At 43.7% G+C, this 19813-nt stretch overlaps 1 protein-coding gene across 1 annotated transcript in view; it reads left to right on the forward strand.

The window, feature by feature from the left end:
• Positions 1-365: 365 nt before the first annotated feature.
• The window catches only part of SULF2 (sulfatase 2), a 286446-nt gene continuing 266998 nt past the window's right edge, over positions 366-19813 (forward strand). The window contains exon 1 of the mRNA XM_081011117.1: positions 366-497. The gene's annotated coding sequence lies outside the window, so the exon portion shown is untranslated. The remainder of the gene's footprint in view (positions 498-19813) is intronic.

Raw genomic sequence — 19813 nt, forward strand, 5'->3', positions numbered from 1 at the left:
CTTCTCCCGGCGTCCCTCCCCCCCCACCCCCGTTGATTGGATGGGTCCGCGGGGCGACGGCGTGGGGGGGGGGCGGAGAGGGAGTCGGACGTGGAGGCCCCGGAGGAAAGGAGGCGCTTTGCAACAGATGGTTCAAGGTATTCTCTCCTCCGGCGCGTCCCGCGCGCGCTCTCTGGCTGGCTGGCTGGCCGGGAGCCCCCCGCGCAGCGCAGGCCGGCAGGGAGGGCGGGAGCGAGTCCAAGAAGCAGCTGTGTGGTCCTGCAGGGCGCGGGCGCCGCTTCGCATTGCCTTGCCCGCGCCTCGGCTCGCGCGGACCTTCGCTTCGGGCTGAGGGGGCGCCCATGCCGCTCGCTCGGGCTCTGCTGCCGGGCCAAGCGCCGCCGGCCCCGCCTCCGTCTCCGCTCGCGTCCACTTAAGTCGGCGAGTCAAACAAGCGCCGCCTTGGCCCGGCTGCGAGGGGAACTCGCCCGTTCGCCGGCGGGAGGGGGCCGCCTGAGGTAAGTTCATTGGCTCGGCGGGATGGGAGGAAACCCCGCGCCCTCGCTGCCGCTGTCTGGTCCTCGCTTCGGAAATATGACCTTGTTTCTGCGCTTGAGGCACCGAGGCCGCTGCTGCTGCTGCTGCTTTCTCCTCCTCCTCCAAAACAGTGGGGTGAGATAAGGCCACATCTTCGCTTCCCGCCTCTCGGCACGCTGTGGTGCCTTTTTTAGACGAGGTTCAGGAGAAATGCTGAGAAAGACCTGGCTTTTCCTGGCCAGCTCTCCTCCAGGCAGGTTCCCCTTCGAGGTCTTGTTGTTGTTTAGTCGTTGAGTCGTGTCCGACTCTTCGTGACCCCACGGACCAGAGCACGCCAGGCACTCCTGTCTTCCACGGCCTCCCGCAGTTTGGTCAAACTCGTGCTGGTAGCTTCGAGAACACTGTCCAACCATCTTGTCCTCTGTCGTCCCCTTCTCCTTGTGCCCACCATCTTTCCCAACATCAGGGTCTTTTCCAGGGAGTCTTCTCTTCTCATGAGGTGGCCAAAGTATTGGAGCCTCAGCTTCACGATCTGTCCTTCCAGTGAGCAGTCAGGGCTGATTTCCTTCAGAATGGAGAGGTTTGATCTTCTTGCAGTCCATGGGACTCTCCAGAGTCTCCTCCAGCACCATAATTCAAAAGCATCAATTCTTCGGCGATCAGCCTTCTTTACGGTCCAGCTCTCACTTCCATACATCACCACTGGGGAAACCATAACTTTAACTATACGGGCCTATGTTGGCAAGGTGATGTCTCCGCTTTTTAAGATGCTGTCTAGGTTTATCATCGCTTTTCTCCCAAGAAGCAGGCATCTTTTAATTTTGTGACTGCTGTCACCATCTGCAGTGATCATGGAACCCAAGAAAGTAAAAACTCTCACAGCCTCCATTTCTTCCCCTTCTATTTGCCAGGAGGTGATCGACCCAGTGGCCATGATCTTAGTTTTTTTGATGCTGAGCTTCAGACCATATTTTGCGTTCTCCTCTTTCACCCTCATTAAAAGGTTCTTTAATTCCTCCTCACTTCCATCAAGGTTGTGTCATCTGCATATCTGAGGTTGTTGATATTTCTTCTGGCAATCTTAATTCCAGCTTGGGATTCATCCAGCTCAGCCTTTCGCATGATGAATTCTGCATATAAGTTAAATAAGCAGGGAGACAATATACAGCCTTCGAGGTCTTAAGCAGCAGAAATCCATCAATGCTTCCTCGGAAGTCAGACCCATTGCTTTCCGGCTTCCTCTCCAGTCAGGAGAGTATAGGATTGCACCCTTGGTTGACACTGCTCCCCAGCTGTTGTATCAGGACATTGTAGGCAGGTCTCCATCCTCCTCATTGTCTTATTAATGTGAAGGGAATTTGAATTAATATTTTTTTAAAAAGATACAGAAGCCCATGCAGAGTGGTTTTTGCCAGCCTCCTGTCGTGTCAGTATTTGGCAGGTTTGAATCCTGGTTGCAGCCCGTACGCCATACCATTTGAGATGTTGTTCTGTCACAATCTATTGAGATTTGTATATATGCTGCAGACTGCATCAACAGGTGCAGGTAAATTCATTGTGATTGTGATTGTGGTTGTTCCCTGTGAGCTGTCACTAAGCATTGGGAACCCAGTGTGCTTGAGATAGAGAAATGGCTTTCAGCCAGCAGGGATTAAAAAGCATTGACCCAGCACACAGGTTAGTTTCATATACCCTCCAAGGTTGCTGAATGGATTTGCCCATATGATAAGGTAATTTTAGCCAGTGGTGATTAAGGGTAGATTGTGAGCATCAGGTTTGTCCAGCTAACCTGAGTTGCATCCTAGTGTGTTGTATGGAGTCAAGACCTTGAGCATGTCAATATGACACTGTTCCACCAAGTCAAGAAACCTATGGGTTCCCACAGATCTGGGTGTGATTAAAGGCCTGTTCGGACATGCATGTACATCACCTGATGACTGCAACATCAAGAAGTGATGCAAAAGTGGGAAGGAGCCACCCAGATCAAAACATCAAAGACAAAACTTCCATATCACTTCTTAATAAACTCTTTCATTGCAGTTGGTTCACACATTTCAGTTGAGGATTGCCAGTTGTGGAATTACAAAGTGGAACAGATGAATGTGTGGCACACCTACGAGATGTTTGTTATTTCTATTAATTTTGTTTTGTTTTTGTTTCAGTGTATGTATACACACACACACACACACACTTTTCTACTCCAGGTGCATAAGGCAATGTATATTTATGGTAAGAATCACATAGAATTGTAGAGTTATAAGGGTCTTCTTGTCCAACCCTTTGCTGAGGCAGATAATTCACTGCTGTATCCAGCCCCTGTTTTAAAAACACTGATGAAGGTTTGTCCACCATCTTCCTGTGCAGTTTGTCTAAAAACAGGCATAAAACCAAAATACTAAAGAAAGTAAAAAACAAAACAAAATATGAGTTAAGCATTCTTGGTTCACAGCCTGACAATGCAAAGCTATGCAGGTCTACTCAAAAGTAAATCCCAAACAGTACAATAGGGCTTATTTCTCAGGTAAACCTGAATTTCTTGGAGACAGCATACTGACGTGTACGTCCAAGTATTCTGAGACTTTTGTGTGAAGAACAAGCAATGAGGGAGGGATAAAAGTACACTTTGCCACATGTGTTTGCAGAACGTATTTAGTAGGGCTTTTTATGTTCAGCATTTCTGTTGATTTGTTGTATATGACCTATAGGAACAATATAGAATTACTTTATTAGAATATAACTGAAGGATCTCTTGTACTCTTGTGCTGATTGGGATATTCCAGTGCATCTACAGTGGCAGAGCTTTCCTGTGTTTCCCAGGAAAGCTCTGCCACTGTAGATGCACTGGAATATCTATATCACTGGTCTCTTATCCTATACACATCCCATAAAATTCAGCAGGACTTAACTCTCAGTACGCATACATTGGATTGCACTGTTATACCCCAGAGGAAAGCGGAGGGTGAAGGACTTGCCAAGGGATTGTTCTGCATATAGAAATACACTGAAAAAAATTCTTGCATGCTTTGTTTGGTGTGAAGCCATGGGTGGAGAACTGTGATTGACAGCTCTGTTGGCTCACCCCCTCTAACAACTTGCGCTTTCCACCTGTTCCAGGGAATTAACACTAGATAGAGAAATCCACTGCTACAGAGTCCAGTTGCTAGTACTGTACAAGAATAAGTCCCTTAAAAAGAGAGAAAGAGAAAGTGGAATTGAAACATTGTTTTTCACCCTTGCTGTGTACATTGCTCCACTGACATATTTAAAGACAAAGCAAACAACTTATAAAGTGCAATATTTAATCCTTTTAGTCACTTCCTGGGCCAGGAGGCTACATTTTAAAGTAGTCCAAGCTGGAAGTCACAAGTGATCTAGGAATATGACCTAATGAGCATACATATTTGGCTGAGTCAGCCTGTGCTTCCTTGCCAGTGTAGATAGTGGGTTGATAGTTTCAGGGTTACAGACTTGGGTATCTCATTGTGTAACTAGAAATGATACTTCTCCAGGATGTCATCACTTTTCAGGCAATGTGTAAACAAGCCTGTGAATTACATCAGGCCGTTGCACATGGCTGAATATGAAGTACTATTTTAATAATAATAATAAGAAGAAGAGTTTGGATTTGATATCCTGCCTTTCACTCCCTTTAAGGAGTCTCAAAGCGGCTAACATTCTCCTTTCCCTTCCTCCCCCACAACAAACACTCTGTGAGGTGAGTGGGGCTGAGAGACTTCAGAGAAGTGTGACTGGCCCAAGGTCACCCAGCAGCTGCATGTGGAGGAGCGGAGACGCGAACCCAGTTCCCCAGATTAGGAGACTACCGCTCTTAACCACTACACCACACTGGCTCTCTATTTTAATGTGTTACTTAAAACATTTCTGTACTGCCCTTCAGTCCAGGATTTTTGTGATGATTTGCAGTTGCTAAAAAGCACAATAAAAACTGTAAAAAAACAGAAAACAAAACACCAATTGTAGCGGGAAAATATACATGGGGAATTTTAAGCCTGAAAAAATTAAAAGGAGGTTATGTGATGCCAGGTTTGAGTGGAGTCTGGGCAAGATTCTCTGGTGACCCTCCATCACCACTATAGTGGCTAAGGCATCCCCCTGGCAAGGTTACTGATAAGCAGTAGGTGTCAGTACTTTAAAAAATAATAATAATCCATGACCCAGCATTGATAGGAGAAGTGCAGAGCTGAATTCCTGCAGTTGCTACCATCTTGAGTTGCCCTGCAATGCTTCTGGATCCTGATGTAGCATGATTGGTGGCAGAGCTCAGAAGTATGGTTGGAAAATAAGGTGGTAGCTGCAGCCACCTGGCTTGGCTTCCTTTTAGCACTGGGGCATTTAAGAAGTTTTTAAAGCACACACACTGGAAGACAGTGCCTACCTCAGAGGCACTGAGGTACCACTATTCCCCTCAGATTGGACTTTATCTGGACTGGGGATATGGATATATTTTTCTTTTTTTTTATCTATGTTGCCACAAGCTTCTGGGTTGGGACCAGTGTTATTTCACTAATACAGAAAGCTTCCACACCAGTGCCTGCCAGCTGCCACTAAAAACAATTGGCACCAATTTGGAAATGCTTCCCAGATTTGAAAAGCACATGGTGTAAGGACTTCTAAATGTTACCTCCCTCTTCTTGGATTGCTGCCATGTGGAAGCACTTTTTAGAAGCTTCCATATGTTTGAAGCCAGCCATCAGAACTGTAGGATGTCCTGAAGTGGGTTGAATTATCTGGGGGAAGCTTCCATCCCTTTTAATGTTCTCCATGGTTCAGAATGTCATAGATACTTTCATTGTGTCGCAAAGAAATTGTGAGGTCTCCTCCTACTTAACATTTGGTAACAGTACTGGGTTGTATACAGCACAGAGCATCGAAGTGATGCATCTCTGGCCCAGAGAACTTGCTATCTAGTTTCCACCAAGGGTGGGGAAGGAGGGAACTGGGGAAGGGAGGAATGGGGAAAGAGGTTGGAAATTGCCAGTGAATAGCAGGGGTGTGGAGAGAAACTTCATTAAAGCAATAAAAGTGAGTCCAAAGTGGTTCAGTGATTATTTGGTTGAAGAAATTGGTCTAATAGAGAATGGGAGGAGGAACTTGATACATGGTGGCAGGCTTTTACAGACACAGTGCTGTGGTCTGTATGCCAACCACAGATTAAAAATGGGTGGGGAACATTCCCCCTCAGGACAGCCTTTTGTGGGCAACAGGTAGGTAGAGCCAGAGTCAGAAACTAGTCTTTGTGCCATAGACAATTTTCTACACACACTCACACACCCCTCTCTATCCTCTATACATTATCGAACACATTTCAGCTATGCAGAATTACTAGATGAGCAAAGCAGGGTGGGAGAGGAGGGTGTCCTGGGTAGAGTTCCAAGAGCCAAAGAAAGAACCCTGGAGGGTCATTTTTAGACCCTTGTGCCTGAGGTTCTCCACCATCTGTTCTCCTCCTCCGCTCTTGCTGCTGCTCCCAAGCCATGGACAAAACAAGGCATTAATGCAACAAGGCTTTTCATGGCTTCTGAACCCAGGCTTGTCATTGGTTTCTCCCAAACAAACCATGAATGGTAACCAAGGTTTGCTTCATACTTACGGTTTATTTGGAGATAAGAAGCCACAAACTTCAGAGAACTATGGTGTGTTACATCAGTGGTGCAGCAAGAACGGGGATGGTGTGCCATGGGTGCTTTTGAGCTGCATGTCCTAGCATGCTGTCCATCCAGTACAACCCTTGCCTGTGGCCTATGTTACTCCAGATTTTTTGCCCTCATCTACTCCAAAGATCTCTTCCTTAAAAGTGCTTTGTCTCTTTTATGCTTACGATTCCTTTCCAGAACATCAAAATGATGCTGCTTTTCTTGTGTCTTTCAAATCCCTCTTCAAAAACCACGTCTTCTGTGGCTTAACCCCCTTACTAGCCTGATATGTGTTAGGCATACCTTATCTCATAGAAAGCAGTGCACTAAAACCCACTGGGTTTAATCTCTTAGTTCACACACCCAACTGAATTTAATTCATTGCATTTACCACCTTCAGTTGTGTTGTGTTGTGTTTAAATTTATACCGCAGTCAACTTGAGTCAAGGACCAGACTTGTTTTGTCTTAGGCTGTTCAGTGTTGATGTTAATATACCACATTCCGAAGTTAACACATGCTTGTTTTCTCCTGCTCTGAAGGGTAGGATTCAAAACTGTGGCTTCAATTTACAAGAAAGAAGATTCTGCCTAAACATAACGGAAAAACTTTCTGACAGTAAGAGCTGTTCAACAGTGGAACAGTCTCCCTTGAGAGGTTGTGGACTCCCCTTGGAGGTATTTCATCAGAGGCTGGGTGGTCCTCTGCCTTGGATGCTTTAGCTGAGATTCCTGCATTGCAGGGGATTGGACTAGATCATGGGTAGGCAAACTAAGGCCTGGGGGCTGGATCCAGCCCAATCTCCTTCTAAATCCAGCCTGTGGATGGTCCGGGAATCAGCATGTTTTTACCTGAGTAGAATGTGTCCTTTTATTTAAAATGCATCTCTGGGTTATTTGTGGGGTATAAGAATTAATTCATCCCCCCCCCCAATATAGTCCAGCCCACCACAAGGTCTGAGGGACAGTGGACCGGCTCCCTGCTGAAAAAGTTTGCTGACCCCTGGACTAGATGACCCTTGGATCCCTTCGAAACCTTTATTCTGTGATTAACTATGATTAGACAACTTCACCTGTGCACAAGCTGTGTGTTTGCGCATGCCGTCCAAACTCTCATGCTTTGCTTATTTTGGGGGGGGGGGGAGTGAACCCCAGAGCATCTGGCTTAGTATTACATCTGGACTGGTGCTTGCAGTGTGTTTCTCTCCAGACAAGCCACCATCTGAAGCCAAGGTGTGTTGCATGCGTGAAAGCTACTCGAGCCATTTAAATTATGGTTAATGACTTCACATTGCAAGTGAATGTGATCATATGGGGAGTGGCCAGGGGTGGTGGGGATTGTAACCCAGCCATAGGTTCCCCACCACAATATCATCTGTAATATATGCAGAGCTCAAAGCTCTTTTCATCTCACCTTCTGGGGTATTCCAGAAAATAAACAGTGACATAGAAAGCCTTGTAAAAATGTACGGCTTAGAGACAGAATAGCTTGTAGATCAGAGACATGCAAGGTCCCATTGTATGTTAGGTGTATTTAATGTAGTCTCTGCCTCTTATCCTGTTTCTGATCTGTCAGTGGTAGGCAAGCTTTTAATCCTATGTAGCAACAAAAGTGTTTTAATCACTTTTAGGATTACGATACATTTTTGTGCAGAGTGGAATCAGTAAATATTGCACTTTGTCGTAGACTCCTGGATTGCTTTTTTTTAAAATTCTTGCTTTGCTGCTGTCTTGTTCCTCTGTAAAATTCAGGGACTGAGCAATTCTTTGCTTGTGGAATATTAAGAGGCCTCTCAAAATGCAGATGAGCTTTTGCATTGCACTATGTAATAGTCAGATTGTTGTTGTGCTTTCATTAGACTGTGACTAAGAATCCTCTTATTACTTTCAGATCTCCATATCTCACTGTGCCAGGTGCACACTATGTGCAGCTTGAGGTTCTGTTGTTCAGAAGATGCTTTTTGTTTCTGGAGACTTGTTAAGGTGAAGAAAAGTGAGACATTATTTTGCATACAGGCTAAATTGCGGGGAGGGGAGATAATAAAAAACTTATATAAAACAAGAATGGTTACCCACTGGCGTGCTAACTTCCTTTGGCTAGAACTTTAGTGTTGGTTGTTTGAAAACAGCTGTTCAAATGAACTTTTCTTGCCACATGGTTCCTTGTAAGCTGGTCTGTAAATCTGTACTGGAAAATTGCAAAGTGTAACCTACGTGACAAAAATAATGACTCCACTGAAACTGTAATCCGCATGAATTTTTACAGGCGAAGAATATACTTGGAAATATAATACATGGATACAAAATATGCAAATAGAAATCTAAATGCATTAATCTTCTCCCACTGTCAAATTGTCAGTTGCAACCCAAAACAGAAGGTGGGGAAACACTGGTGGAGCAACTGTAGTTCCTCAAAGTGAACTTTCCACTGCTAGGATACCTCGGTCTGAACATCCTCAGCAAGTGTGTGGCACCCTCAGTCAAGCTGCTGCTACACTGAGCTTCTCCTTCTTTCTTTCCCCATTCTTTTAACATTTCAGTTTGAAATCTGCCTGTCTTTGGTACAGTGGGCATCTGACCTTCACACTTTGCTTCCTCTACTTGCCACTGGAGCATCCTCTGCCTTCTGGTGGAATATGCCAGCTGTAACCTTGGAACACTTTTCTGTTCCAGCTTGCTGCCTCTGCACTGATACCAGCCCCTGTAATGGTGTGTACCTTACATGATTAGGTGGCAGTGTCTGCTGCTAGTAAAGGTGTATGCACATTAATACCGGTTAATGTATGTACATTAACTGGTATTTCTGCTTTAGGTAAGGGTGTTTTGCTGCCACGAACACAAGCACAATATAGATTTTCTAAGCCTAAAGGGACTGAAGGAGCCCCCCCACCTCTCTTTAATGTAAAGAAGCCTCACTGAATCAAGTATGAAAATGTGTGCACTACAGGAAATGTTTTAACAGATTTGCTCCAAGTTGAGAAAAAAACACACTAAATGGTAACACAAAGACTTTGCAGAGTGCTCTTCAGTGTCAGGTATGTATTCTTAAAAGAAAACCAATGACAAACCTAGACAGCACCTCCTGGCAAATAGAAGGGGAAGAAATGGAGGCTGTGAGAGTTTTTACTCTCTTGGGTTCCATGATCACTACAGATGGTGACAGCAGTCACAAAATTAAAAGATGCCTGCTTCTTGGGAGAAAAGCGATGATAAACCTAGACAGCATCTTAAAAAGCAGAGACATCACCTTGCCAACAAAGGCCCGTATAGTTAAAGTTATGGTTTCCCCAGTGGTGATGTATGGAAGTGAGAGCTGGACCGTAAAGAAGGCTGATCGCCGAAGAATTGATGCTTTTGAATTATGGTGCTGGAGGAGACTCTTGAGAGTCCCATGGACTGCAAGAAGACCAAACCTATCCTTTCTGAAGGAAATCAGCCCTGAATGCTCACTGGAAGGACAGATCCTGAAGGTGAGGCTACAATACTTTGGCCACCTCATGAGAAGAGAAGACTCCCTGGAAAAGACCCTGATGTTGGGAAAGATGGGAGGGCACAAGGAGAAGGGGATGACAGAGGACGAGAAGGTTGGACAGTGTTCTCGAAGTTACCAGCATGAGTTTGACCAAACTGCGGGAGGCAGTGGAAGACAGGAGTGTCTGGCATGCTCTGGTCCATGGGGTCATGAAGAGTCGGACACGACTAAATGACTAAACAACAACAACAACATGTATTCTTATCCTTGTTGAAGGAAAAAATATATTGCATGAATTAAGTTTGTATCATACAACCGGATACGTTGTGCTTTTGTTTTGGTTTTTTTAAATGATATTTATTGAAAATTTTTTAGAATTACAAAAGAAAACAAGGTAGAAAAAGAAAAAACAAAGAAAAAACAAAGAAAAAACAAACCACATCAAACAATACAAATTAATCAAAAGACAAAAATATACCACAAACATTTAAAAACAAATCCATTATTCTCAAATCCTTAACTGTCATTACCTTCTTTGTTTGACCTCCTCCTCCTCCCTTTTTTTGTATCCTAGTTATTAATTGTCACAGCAAATCCTTTCCATATTTCATAATATTCTGTCATTACATTACCTTAATCTATTTTAATCTTATCTTACTATAAAAAACCTTAAAACCTAAAACTTAAATCTTATTTTTACCAACTTCTCATAACCATAATATTCTTACATAATTCTTTAAACATTTTTGCTAAAGCCAAATAGTTTCGTTCCAACATTTTTCTAACATTCATCAGTTTTATAAAACAATCCTAATAATAAAAAAGAAATAAAAAAACAATCCAATCTTCATCCAGCGTCTCTTCCTCCTGGTCCCGGGTTTTGTCAGTCCTTTTTATCTCATCAATCTAGCGCATTAACCTGGTAATCTTATATCCGAGGCCCTTAAGTCCCTTCCATGTCCCTTCCGCGGCTCTTCTTCATATTTATAACTGTATTTTCCTTTGTCTCCTGCTCCTTTCACTCGTGGGAACTCCAGCTTAGCAATGTTTTTGACCCTTCTCGACAAATCAGCCCCTTTTCCATAGTCCACACTAAACTCCATGTGGTATTTAAGAACATGTTTCAAAGTCTCTCCAAAATTAAGAGCCCCCACAACCCCAAACATCTCACGGCCCATTGACAGACTTGAAAAGTCCAAACATCCCTGCATAGGGGGGTCTATCCAACCCCCCATTTCCAAACCAAACCAAACTTTATCTTTCCAAATCTGGCTTTTTCCAAGTTCATTTGTCAAATCCAAAAGCTCATGTTCCTGCTGGGCCACAGCTCCCTCCATCTCTGGCGCCCAAGATTCAGCAACATCCTCTTCCCTCATCTGTTCTGTCAGGGCACACTCCTGATTTAATTCCTGAGTGGGCTCTATATAATTTCCCACTGCCTGTTCAAAATTCTTGATTGCATCAGTCATCAAGTCTGTCTTCTCATGTAGCTGTTCCAGTAGGGCACTTGTTTTACAGAGAGCACACAGCAGAGCTTCTGAATACATTGTCCTGCAAGGTCAGAAGTCTATTCCCACGATCGTAATCTGTAACAGCTGCAAGCTCCCCGATTCAGAATTAGTTACAGTTTCACAGGCTCCCTCTAGAGGAAAAACTTCTATTTGTTCTTTTCTTTTAAAGACAAATCTAACAACAAAGTTTCCTTTTTCAGATATTTTGTCAATATTTGTTCCTTTAAAATGCGAAGGGGAACAATGGAATCACTATGTTTCTCTTCTTTTAGCTATCTGTCAAAAACGTTTGTCTCTGGTCAATGAGCTTCAAAAAACGTCAGTCCTGACACCCTGCTCCAGGATCAAGACGGTGGAAAGTTACTTTACTTTACACTCACTTCTGCAGGTTTAAACAGTTCAGAAAAAATCCCCCCTCTTCTCCTGCTTCCGAAGGGGGTTCAACAATCTTAAATGATGAAAGTTAGTCCTTTACAAGCGATTTTCTGAGCTCTAGTTTGCCATGTCTTTGCTTTAATCTATCTACAAAGAAACGGAAGGCTGACTTCCTGTTTAGACCTTCCCGTTTCAGTGCCAAATTGAAATAAACTTTTAAGTCCAATTTTCCTTTCTGCACGCAAGTCCTTATTTAGAGTCCAATTGTCCAAAATTTAAGTACTCACGGGTGATTGTTTTAGAAGCCAAATTGTCCCAGGAAAAAGGCAGCGCTCTCCGGCAACGGCTGTGCGGCTTCGCTCCACGGAAGAAGCAGTTGACTCTCAGCACCGCGCCACTTCCCCCTCTTCGCTCCGGAGCCCGTTAGTGGGTTCCTTTGTGGGTTGGGGGGGCGCTAAAGGTGCCCGCCGAGTCCCATGGTCACAGGCTTCATCCGCCTGTGATTTTTGAAAGGGTCCCCACTTCGCCGTAGTGGGAAAGACCCGTTTCCTGTGGAGCTGGTCCCTCCAGATCAGAGGGAATCCACCATTACCGATGGCGCCACCCTGGAAGTCCCAGATACGTTGTGCTTTTGGAGGTTGGTTTGTCACCAGCATATTTTCTTCAGAGAAATCCCTAGTTACTTGTGCTGTTTTGCTCCTAAAGTGAAGTGGTGATGCATAAGAACCACATCTTTTTGGAAAACAACAGCAAAGAGTCTTACAGCACCTAAAATAACAACAAATTTATTGTGACTTTTGTAGACTACAATCTGCTTCATCAGATTCATGAAAAGTTATCCTGAGTTACAGTTACACATGGTTTTGCAAGGGGGAGAACAGTTAGCAGTGAGGTCAAAGGAAAATGAAACAGAGAAAAGCACAGTGATGATTATGTAATAATTAATTACACTCTTTGCCCTGCAACTCCAAGCTGGGCTTTTATGTGTTGAACACCTGTATGAAATAACCTCTGAATCAGGTATGGGGAACCTTTGGCCCTCCAGATGTCCTCCCTGGATTCCATTAATGTGTTCCTTTCCACAAGAGGGAGGAGGGCTGGCAAGAATCCTGCTTCCCCATCCAGAGCAGATGTATCTTGAGAGAGAGAGGCACACACCTCCTCCAGCCTATGTTTCCTGGTCTCACCTCCACCCCCATGTCTTCCTCTTGTTCTCCAACCCACATCCATCTCTGCCTGCCACTCCATGCCTGAACATGTTAACGCGTCTGGACTCACAACCATTTGCATTACAATCACCTGCTAAATGTCATCTCCCACCTCCATCAATTTAGCAGAGTTTTCCATGCAAACCTGAATGGAAACTGCTACTAAAATGACACCTCCATTTAAAAGGTTTAACATTTTAACATGCAAACATTCCTAAAACAAGAAGGGATGGGTAACTGGTTCTTCTGCTAAAATGGATCCCCTCTAATCATTTTAGCAGGGTATTCCATTCAGAGCTGTATGGAAACCGCTATTCACATGATGGGAAAATTCAATTCTGAGTGTGAGTGGGGATTTTGATGTATACCCCTCCTTCATTGAGAAAGGGGTATGCATCATAATTTTCTACTGAAAGAGAGATTCCTCCATTTGCAGGGGATTCCATGGAAGCCCCTTCTAAAATGAAGGGGAAAACCCCTCCTTGGGGTTCCTTTTAAGGTGCTTTGAAGTCCCAGCTTAAGAACCTTACACACAATATCCTTGTGTCATCATGAGACTGACAGATCAAATGTGTCCCACAAGGTCAGTCCAGATAAAGATGTTTCCATGGAGACAAAATGGTTCACTGCTCATGCTCCCAGGAGAGTGGGAAGTTGCTGAGGTCTAAGGGGAGTTAGTGGAATGGGTGGGGTTGGTAAAGAGATGGGGGGTGGGAGCATGATGAGGAACATGAGCAGGGGTGCAGTCGCTAGCAAGGCTGGATTGGCTTGAAGCACTATCACTTAATAAAGCAACAACTGGAGATTCACTGAGGTCCTAACTTCTAGCACCAGGTGAGATGGTTCAGGAAAGACATTGTACATCCTTTAGGCTTCCTGTGGCACATGTATGTCTTGATTTGAGAGCTGCATAATAGTTTGCAGCTTGTACAAAATGAGTATTTTATTTTTATGACTCACTTTTCTTCCTCTTCAGAACTCAAAGTGGTTAACACATTCTTTTAAATCAATAGGTAAAAGGTAAAGGGCCCCTGACAGTTAAGTCCAGTCATGAACAACTCTGGGGTTGTGGCGCTCATCTCGCTCTATAGGCCGAGGGAGCCAGCGTTTGTCCGGGTGCTGATGTTTGTCCACAGACAGGTTTTCTGGGTCATGTGGCCAGCATGACTAAGCCGCTTCTGGCGAAACCAGAGCAGCGCACGGAAACGCCGTTTACCTTCCCGCAGGATTTAGCTACTTGCACTTCAACATGCTTTCGAACTGCTAGGTTGGCAGGAGCTGGGACCTAGCAATGGGAACTCACCCCGTTAAACTAATAGAAGAAGAGTAAAATACATTGAAGCAAACAGCAGGCACAAAATACAAATACCAGTCAAGAAACCTTCCCCATCTCAATAACACTAGTAATTTCTAGCTGTACCTTTCAAAGGCGCCATGCATTCCTGCATGGCAGAATTCAAATAGTGATAGGACCAAATAGTGAATGTCTCAGCATCATAACTGAGAAGGCAAGGCACCTCTTTACCTACATCTCAGTCCATATGGGGACAGCAGTGCAGATGATCTTACCAGAAGCTGCCACCACTTCATCTCCTTGCTTTTCTGGCAGCACGGCAGGCCCATGGGATTCTGCTGCCCGAAGCAGCTGCCTTTGCCTCATGGACGGGCTGGGCCTGCATTGGAAGGTGCTTTGTACCAAGTCAGATCATTGGTCCATCTAGTCATTATTGTCAACACTAACTTGCAGTAGAGTCTCCAGGGTTTCAGGCAGGAGTCCTTCCCAGTCCTACCTGGAGATGTCAGGTGTTGATTGTGGGACCTTTTCTATGCAGAGTTTGTGCTCTGCTACTGAGCTGTGGTCTTTTCCCATCCTTTTACGTCTTTGCTATATTAGCTTGTGTACTGTGTTTCATTGTGTGACCCAGATCCTCTAACTTGGAACAAGTTTCACAAATGGAAGGTCTCTTCTCCCTAACTTGTGGCAGGATTTGTTTGTTTCACTTAAATCCTTCCTCCAGATTGCTGAGAATGGTGTACACATAGTTCTCAGGTGGTCTCCTATCCAGGCAGCTAACATGGCCAGATCTGCTTGGCTTAGGCAATTGTAACATCTTGTGCCTTCACGCCATTATCCAGGCCTGTGTAAATCAGAGACGTGGTGCGATATTAATGGATCTAAAGTAGCAGCATCAGCAATATTAACTAATTTCCTCATTTGCATCTCAGGCATTTGTTTGGTAAAAGGATCATTAAGCATATGCAAACATTCCACGCACTGCGTAAGTTCTTCAGGCTCTGGCAAATGATGAATGGGAAAATTAGAGGTTGCAGGAAAATGTAAATATCATCCTTTGTAAACCTGTCCCCTGGCAAGAATGAAATATTCTCCCTTTGAGCAATGAAGCATTCGTTATATTCTTTTCACATCAGTGAAGAATGCCCAAGACTATTTTACATACTTGATTTGTCCCTTTTACCTTTTTTTTCCTGAGCACTCCTGTTGAATTGGGATTTGTCTTGGTTTTGTTGAACAAGCGCTCCAGCACTGCGCTGCAGAAAGAAGTGCCATAACTCCAATTAACTCCCATGCTATAATCTCTTGAACAATTCTGGACCCGTCTCTTCATGTTTTTCATATTAACAGCCATGGGTCATTTGCCAAATGTTTGGTTAAATAATTGCACAGTGGATTAAACTGCAAGCTCACATCATGGTTGCTATTAAATAATTTATGTGCAACAGCAAACCTACCTGAGGAAAACTGGGGTCATTGGGCAATCCAATTAAATCTTAGCTCCAATGGGAAAAGCTTCCCTCCAGTTCTCACTGGAGATAAAAGGATCTGCAACAGATCACAAAATTCAGCAAGACTACATTTTCATTTACTGGCTTTCTCTCTGTGGAATAACTGCTTAAGGTCAGTGAAATCACTGTGCTTTATCAAGAACCAGATTTGTCCATACATTGTGAAAACAACCCAGACAACTTCATAGGACTGGTGGTATGAAAACTCTGTCTTTTATGGTGTGGACAGTGTTACCAGATCTGGCAGAGTGTCAGAAAACATATGAACATGTACACATGTCTTACATGTGGGAAAGCTAACTTTTAAAGAATGTTTCCTGGAGAAAGTAGTATGCACTAAGGTGGAATAACATTAGCTTGGATAACTGTGAACCAGGGGCTTGCCGATCGGAAGGTCAGCGGTTCAAATCCCCGTGACGGGGTGAGCTCCCATTGCTCGGTCCCTGCTCCTGCCAATCTAGCAGTTCGAAAGCATGTCAAAGTACAAGTAGATAAATAGCTACCACTCTGGCAGGAAGGTAAACGCCGTTTCTGTGTGCTGCTCTGGTTTCACCAGAAGCTGGCTTTGCCATACTGGCCGGAAAAACTGTCTGCAGACAAACACCGGCTCCCTTGGCCAGTAAAGTGAGATGAGCACCGCAACCCCAGAGTCGTTTGTGACTGGACTTAACTGTCAGGGGTCCTTTACCTTTTAGTATTACTGAGCCACTTTTAGGGAGCTGACAATAATCACACTGTTGCAGAAATTCAGGTGTTTATTTATAAAAAGATTTAAAGGCAATAATAAGCCAGTATGAAATTATTTGGAAGAAACAAAATGGCTTTGTGGTCACTACAGAATAGAAAAGGATAATAATGCATGTATTACCTTGACCAAACTTAGTTACTAAAGCAGAGCTAGAGCTTTCCTCCTGGAGCAAGTAACAGTTTGGGACAGGAGTGTGTGAGATATATTGGGACTATTGTGCAGGGGGAAATGGTTAATCCATTCATGCCGTGATACTGACAGGGAACAGGGCTGTCATTGTTTGCTTAAAAAGAAATGAAACAAACAAATGCAAAACAATGTTTTGATGTAACCTCAAATGTGAACAAATTTCATTACTTTTCGGAAACCTCATTTGCCACAGACTGTATCTGCTCCAAGATGCTTGTTAAAATGGCTTTGCAATAGTGAGGGGACTGTAGATGATTACTTTGCAAAAGCATTATGAATCAGTGGTAGAGCACTTGTGTGGGGGAGGATTCCCCTCCCCAAGTGTTCTCCAAAGATGCACTTGAAAATGCTAACTTAATTCCAAATCAAGTTGAGAGGAGTGTGCTCATCACTGAGCCGAAGTGTTTGGGCCGGTGATTGATGGGTGCAGGCAGTGCTTTGACACCTCAATATTGCATGTGGCTAGCAGAATTGCACAGCACCATATCAGCCAAGAGTAGTCGTGTTCTGGCTTGATCTGAACAGACTTTTACTGTATGAAAATACTTAATTGTGATTACTGTCTCGATGTCTGCTTGATGGCTGGGTGTCCATCCAGTGCGCATACCACTCTCGGGTTCATTTTTGAGCTTCTTCCACCAGACACTAATTAATGGGAAGGCTTTTCATAATGTGGTTCCCAAGTTACTATATTCCAATAGCGAACTCTCATTATTTGTTTCCATTAAGACAGAATACAAAAAGCACTCAGCATTTGAGAATCCTGTGTACTTTTGTCATTTTGACACTTTCTCTGTTTCATTTACTTGGTCCCTTCATTTGGTCAGTTCTGAACAGGACTCTGGCAGATTTAGAACCATGTGCTTTATTACAGATACCTGATTTTGATTCAGTACTGCACTTTGTGGGCTGCACAAATGAAACCAGAGTATATTAAGTTCCCATTTTGACCTCCATCCCCTCCCATAAGCTACTTCATTTTGTCAATGAGCTTTTTCACACATAGCACCAAAATTCGGTTTGAGGCTATGTGAAAAAGCCTTATGCTGCCTCCTCCCGTCTTTAAACTCTCCCCAAGTTTGACCAGTTGCTTTTCAGCAGAGTGCAATCCAGTGGTGATACCTATTTAGGCATCTTATCTGTTCTCTCTCTCTCTCTCTCTCTCTCTCTCTCTGTGTGTGTGTGTGTGTGTGTTGCTGGGTCCCAAAGAGATATACATAAAGCAGCTTGCCCTAGACAAAAAAACGAGTAGTTGTGGCACAGGTATAAGCATAGTAATAAGCAAAGGTTGGTCCATTAGGGCAAATGGGTCCCCACCAATCTTAGCCTGCCTTCAACCAGCTCCCACCTGCCTGTCTTCTTCCTTGTATCCTGTTTCAGGGCTTCCTCTTCCTTAGTCTCAGTGTTGTTCCTTGCAGAACACAGCCCAGGGAAAGATAGGGACAAAACCAGAATTAGCTGACTCTGCCTGTCATTGGCTCTGGCGCTACCTGCTGTTGATCTCTGCCCAATTTGTCCCACTGGGCACCAGCTACCACTGATAGTAACTCAGGAAGCTGTCTAAGTCAGACCAGTAATCCATGTAGCTCAGTACTGCCAACATTGAGTGGCAGAAGCTCTGCAGGGTGTCAGACCAGATGGGAACTTTTTTAGCTCTACTAGGAGATGTCAGAGATTGGACTTGGGGCCTTTTCCAAACAAGGAACATATCATTTTCAGCATGCAGAAATAAGCAAATTGATTTCTTGCATCATCTAATGAGCTTCAGCAGTCCAATAATTAAGTATCATGTTGGTTTAGTTCTTTACATTGCTTTTTTCTTTTGTCCTCTCCAAGCTGCTGTGAGTTATAGATCTTCTGTTGCTTTCATCTGTACCTGCCTAGACTTTGCTTCTGGGTAGCATTCTATTTCATGGCAGCACATGCCATTATTACAGGACACTTGTGTCTTAGAGGGACAAGGAGATGATATACATCTTTCAGTCCCATTTTTTCCTCCAAGAGCATTTTCAGACAGGACTATACAAAAGTTTAAAACTGAACTTCACTAAGTCGGTCATCTATAGGGGTTCTCAAACATCCTGTCCTCAGGCCCCACCTCAGATGACTGTAAATTACTGAGGCTCACTAGTCACAAAATAGCATCATAGTTTGGCATAATTGACTGCAACCTAGTGACATCATTTTATAGTGATATCTAATCCCACTTTTAGCAATTTCTAGGCATTTCACACAGGGATTTCCTTGTAGCTTGGAGTTTACTTTTCCTCAAGTACAGACTTTGGCTCTGGAAGTGCTGTGACTCTGCTTCACTATTTCAATAAGAATTTGCTGATTCAAAGCCTCTAAGTGAAGCATCTTAAGGGGAAAGGTATGATGCAAATGTCATCAATTGGCCACTGATGGAAGGAGAATGCTGAACAAGATGGACCCTTGGTTTGATCCAGCAAAGCAGTTTTTATGTTCTTAGCTCAAATCTGCTCAAACTAATGAGAGGATTTAGAGTTTGCACACCACAGCTTGTATCTTAATGCAGCTGAAACCTTGTATTTTTAAAAAAGTGGTAATGGTACCCTTTTTTGTTTTTCATGCATCTCTTCTTTCAAAATCACTTTGGTTCATAGGAATTTGCTCCTCACATTCCCTAAGCATACAAGGTTATGTGGGGACTTCATCAAACTTTACAAGATAACTATTATTTTTAAAACAATGATTTCATGAGAAGTGGTTTACCAGTGTTTCAGTTTATTGTGACAGCTGAGAAAAGGGCAGGCAGTTAGATGAGAACTGTAGAGGGGGCTGATTTTTCCTTAAAGAATTAATCTTTGCAGTCCCCCTCCCCATATTTGAGTGATTCCTTAGTTGGCTCTGGAACATAGTTCATTCGCTGATACTCCCACACAGTTGCTTATCTCATCATTGTCTGGTTCTTTTCTTCTCAAGAGATTCAGAAATTGGTGCTAAGCGTTGGTCTCTGCTTACTCCTGCTGTTGCCCAATTGAATTATCTCTTCCCATGCCTCAGGCAAATAATAGTGATGGATGGCTAAAGCAGGCCACTGAGGGCTACTTTGTACAACTACTGCTGTGCTGTCCTTGTGGCTTAACTGAATTTTATGGTTACCTGAATTTTTCTTCATAAGCACAAAATACAATTTTGCAGTCTGCCTAGTATGGGTTGAGCAGCATGGCGTGCCACCCTAAATATGACACTCTTACTTTTCTTCCCAGATTTTCTTCCCAACACTCAAAGAGAATTGGCCACCTGACTAATTCATTGGCCATGTTCACTTATAAGGATAAACCAGATTTTCTCCTTTCTTGTGGTTTAGCTAGTGC

This window comes from Podarcis pityusensis (assembly GCF_964106645.2).
Source record: "Podarcis pityusensis genome assembly, chromosome: 6".
In the NCBI taxonomy this organism is placed as follows: domain Eukaryota; kingdom Metazoa; phylum Chordata; class Lepidosauria; order Squamata; family Lacertidae; genus Podarcis; species Podarcis pityusensis.